This window comes from Octodon degus, unplaced genomic scaffold (assembly GCF_000260255.1).
Source record: "Octodon degus isolate 3935 unplaced genomic scaffold, OctDeg1.0 scaffold00024, whole genome shotgun sequence".
Lineage (NCBI taxonomy): Eukaryota > Metazoa > Chordata > Mammalia > Rodentia > Octodontidae > Octodon > Octodon degus.
In genome coordinates, this window is record NW_004524600.1 from 15,128,550 (window position 1) to 15,133,028 (window position 4,479).

Genomic DNA, 4,479 nt, shown 5'->3' on the forward strand with positions numbered 1-4,479 from the left:
GTAAAATTCCTTAGAATATCTTTTAGTTCATCATACTTATTTCTTTATTTGACAGGCAGTACTGAGGAAAGTGTGGGGCTGCCCAAATAGCTCAGCCGATTAAAGTGCCTGAAAGCAGGCGCAGGGTCCCAGGGTCCGGGGATTCGATCCCCATACCTGCCGTGCCGGCCACGCCCCCGGGGTGCCCTGAGCCCAGAATTGAGACTGGGCGTGGTACGCGCCTGTAATCCCAGCTCTTGGGAGGCTGTAAACAGGTGGATCACTATGAGTCTGATCTAGTAGTGAGACCCTGTAGACCTTCCCCCTGCCCCCCCAAAAAAAAAATGTTGATTGCTTCATTATTTTCTTTCATTTTGGACCCAATACTGATACTGTTGTCTAATATTCAACCAAGTACTTTTTTTCTTCACCTTTTTTGTTCTTTCATTTATCTTTAGTACTTGTGCCATATGAGGCCAGGAAGGGAATTTTCAAACTAAATTCACAACGTTCTGAGCATCTCAATTTATTTGCACAATAATTATATACAAAAACTTTTACTGAACAATTGTGATTAGTGGGTAGATAAACAAAAACAACTTAAATATTTTTTGTTCTAAAATAGTCATATTCACAAATTAAATGAAAATGCTACTTTACTTCCTTTTTTTACACAACTACAATTATTTAGTAGTGGTACAAGTGCATGATTTGAGCAATGAAAAATATTTCAAGATTTAAATCACATCGGGAACTTTCCAGAATGTGCTGAGAGGTGGAGGAGCAGCGGCTGCTCGACCTGCACACGGCTACCCGCTCCTTCCTGTCTACCCAACCGCGGCCTAGCCCGCTCACGGCCTGTAGAAAATGGTGAAGGAAACGACTTATTACGATGTTTTGGGGGTCAAACCCAATGCTACCCAAGAAGAACTAAAAAAGGCTTATAGGAAACTGGCTTTGAAGTACCATCCTGATAAGAATCCAAATGAAGGCAAAAAGTTTAAACAGATTTCTCAAGCTTATGAAGTTCTCTCTGATGCCAAGAAAAGGGAATTGTATGACAAAGGAGGAGAACAGGCAATTAAGGAGGGTGGAGCAGGCGGAGGTTTTGGATCCCCCATGGATATCTTTGACATGTTTTTTGGAGGAGGAGGAAGGATGCAGAGAGAAAGGAGAGGTAAAAATGTGGTGCATCAGCTCTCAGTTACCTTAGAAGATTTATATAATGGTGCCACAAGGAAATTGGCTCTGCAAAAGAATGTGATTTGTGACAAATGTGAAGGCCGAGGTGGTAAGAAAGGAGCTGTGGAGTGCTGTCCCAACTGCCGAGGTACTGGGATGCAAATAAGGATTCATCAGATAGGACCTGGAATGGTTCAGCAAATTCAGTCTGTGTGCATGGAGTGCCAGGGCCATGGAGAATGCATCAGCCCTAAAGACAGATGTAAGAGCTGCAACGGAAGGAAGATAGTTAGAGAAAAGAAGATTCTAGAAGTTCATATTGACAAAGGCATGAAAGATGGCCAGAAGATAACGTTCCATGGTGAAGGAGACCAAGAATCAGGGCTGGAGCCAGGAGATATTATCATTTTGTTAGATCAGAAGGACCATGCTGTTTTTACTCGGCGAGGAGAAGATCTTTTCATGTGTATGGATATACAGCTGGTTGAAGCACTGTGTGGCTTCCAAAAGCCAATATCCACTCTTGATAACCGAACGATAGTCATCACCTCTCATCCAGGTCAGATTGTCAAGCATGGAGACATCAAGTGTGTGCTAAATGAAGACATGCCAATTTATCGTAGACCATATGAAAAGGGTCGTCTAATCATTGAATTTAAGGTAAACTTTCCTGAAAATGGCTTTCTCTCTCCTGATAAACTCTCATTGCTGGAAAAACTCTTACCTGAGAGGAAGGAAGTAGAAGAGACCGATGAAATGGATCAGGTAGAACTGGTGGACTTTGATCCAAATCAGGAAAGACGACGCCATTATAATGGAGAAGCCTACGAGGATGATGAACATCATCCCAGAGGTGGTGTTCAATGTCAGACCTCTTAATGGGGCCAGTGAATAATGTCACTGCTGGCATGTGGTGTGCAGTAGTGAGTACGCGAAGGACTAGAATCATCATATGCTCACTACTCGCTATTGTTTTTGTTTCAATATTCAAGTATAGTAGTGTTTTAAAAGTTAAATGAAGAATAAACACAAAGGTCCGACTTTGCTCTGTATGTATGATGACTTCAGTGTGCAAGATGAAGTTTCATGCCTGTAAAAAGTACCTAACCCTGGTGTCTGTTAGACCATGCCTTGTGATCGATTTCAGTTGTATACATGGACAAGCTTAGACTGAAATGCTAGATAATGTGTTGACTTCAGTGTATGACCCTTCTTTGTTAAGCTATGGATTAAAACTGTTTAACTGGCAACCAGAAAAAGGAAAAAAAAAAAGATTTAAATAGCATCATTCTCATTTGCTGTGGTGCTTGCATTTGATTACAACCATCTAAATCCCATTAACCTATATACATGTTTGTACCATTGAAATGAATTACAGAATGTAATGTTCTAATGTTTCGTGTATTTACACTTCTCCTTATGTATTTAAAATATCATAGGACAGCTCTTGAATGTCTCTGACCATTTCAGACACATGAGCCTAGAATTCACTATCATCTTGAAGTTTCTCTCTTTTTTTTTTAAAGTATTGAGTTTGATGCACATCGGTCAGACCTATGATAAGCCTCAGAGACTTTCAACTTGAACATAAGAATTTCTGCCCCCTTGAAGGCTGCATTTTATCTTACAAAATAAAAGGAATATACTCCTGCCAATTGAAATGTGCAAGGCCTTGCTTTGTCAGGACAACTAATAAGTCTTTTGCTACTTTCAAATTTTTCATAGATTAAATGGTTTATATTCAAAACATAGTCACTGCCTCTTATGTTATCACTGATTGGCTACTGATGAATGGAGTGACTCAGTGATAGTATCATATACGGTGATTTGAGGCATGCGAGTCTTCATGAGATATGATGCTTTCCACAGTATTTTTATTATCATCCAAATCAAATGAAATAACTTTTGACAATTTGAAGGCGGACGCAGCGTACTCTCAGTCAGCTTTAACTAATCAGGATTTATGAGGCACTGTGTCTTTATTTCTGATCTGTTTGCGTATCTGAAATTAGAAGCAATAATGCAGAAGTGTGTCTCCTGGGATGTCTCCTGAGGATTCCTCGCATCCTTGTTAGGAGACAGGACTGCAGGCTGGGATCATCTCGCAATTGTCAGGAGTGAAGTGTGTGAGCTATCAAACACCACACTTCTGAGACAAGCGGAGGCTCCCTGGGGCCACTAATGTGTTTAGGGTAGTTCATTAGTAACCACTCTTCTCAAGGAAGTTCACAAAGAGGCTTCTTTTTCTCAAGTCAGCCATCCCCCATTCCAGTATACCTGCCAGGGCTAGTATTATTCCTTAACAATATTTGTAGTATATCATTACTTACCTTCCTGCGGCCCCTTCCCTAAAGAAACAGACCACCGGGAGAGTTTCCACGTGAAAGATAAGTCTCAAGTTTACTTGTTAGTATCAGTGAGCTTTGTGAATTTAAAGTGTTTAAATCAAAAAATTAAAAGTCCGTCTCAGAACACAACACGGGAGTGAAAAAATCTGAAAACTAGCAAAGTAATTAGCTAGACACATCATTAAGAAGCTGCATATGGGGGCCTGCTGGTTAGCTCAGTTGTTTAAGAGGGTGTTTATGCAAACACAGTCAGGAGCAGGATACTGCGGTTTAGATCCCCAGCTCCACATGCCTTACCAGACCCGCCCTTAAATTAGCCTGAGTCACCCCTCTCCACAAAAAAAAAAGAAGCTGCATAAACATTTGCTCTAAATGATACAAAAAACTGTGGTTTATCAAGTTATTCTTTTTCAGCATAGCATCTTTAATTACTGTCTTACAGATTTTACAGGATGACCTGTTCATTTTTGTGGTGTAAGGTTGATTTGGACATGAGTCTCTCAATACCCAACCTGTGTGCCAGCAGAGATACCATACTCAGCTCAGCCCTGGAGCCCGCGGCAAACATAGGATGTCATGAAAGTGATAAGATGGCACACTGAATCCTTCAAACTCACCGACATCTAAACACACACACACACACACACACACACACACACACACACACATTTATAGAAGAAGCCTCAAAGACTTCTTCCACTGAACCATAACACATCCAGAAATCTTTCACCATGATGCTCACTAAGATCTTTGCACTTAATATTCTGTGCCTTCCTTCAAGCCTTATTTTAAAAATCCCACTTCTCTTTGTTCCCTAGAGATGGTTTTCACTCTCTGTCCTCCTGGAGCCAGGCACAATAATTCCGTGGTACGTGGGCTTTACACAAGCCTTGTGATTTCAGCCTCTGGCCGTTCCTTACATATGAGCCTATTACCTACGAGAAATCTTAAATATGGACTTCAGGACATA

At 40.9% G+C, this 4,479-nt stretch overlaps 1 pseudogene across 1 annotated transcript; it reads left to right on the forward strand.

Annotated features, from left to right (window-relative positions):
- Window positions 1–841: 841 nt before the first annotated feature.
- Window positions 842–2,422, forward strand: LOC101591472 (annotated as a pseudogene). Its single transcript, XR_001117038.2, has one exon. The product of XR_001117038.2 is annotated as a dnaJ homolog subfamily A member 1 pseudogene (transcript).
- The last annotated feature ends 2,057 nt before the right edge of the window (window positions 2,423–4,479 follow it).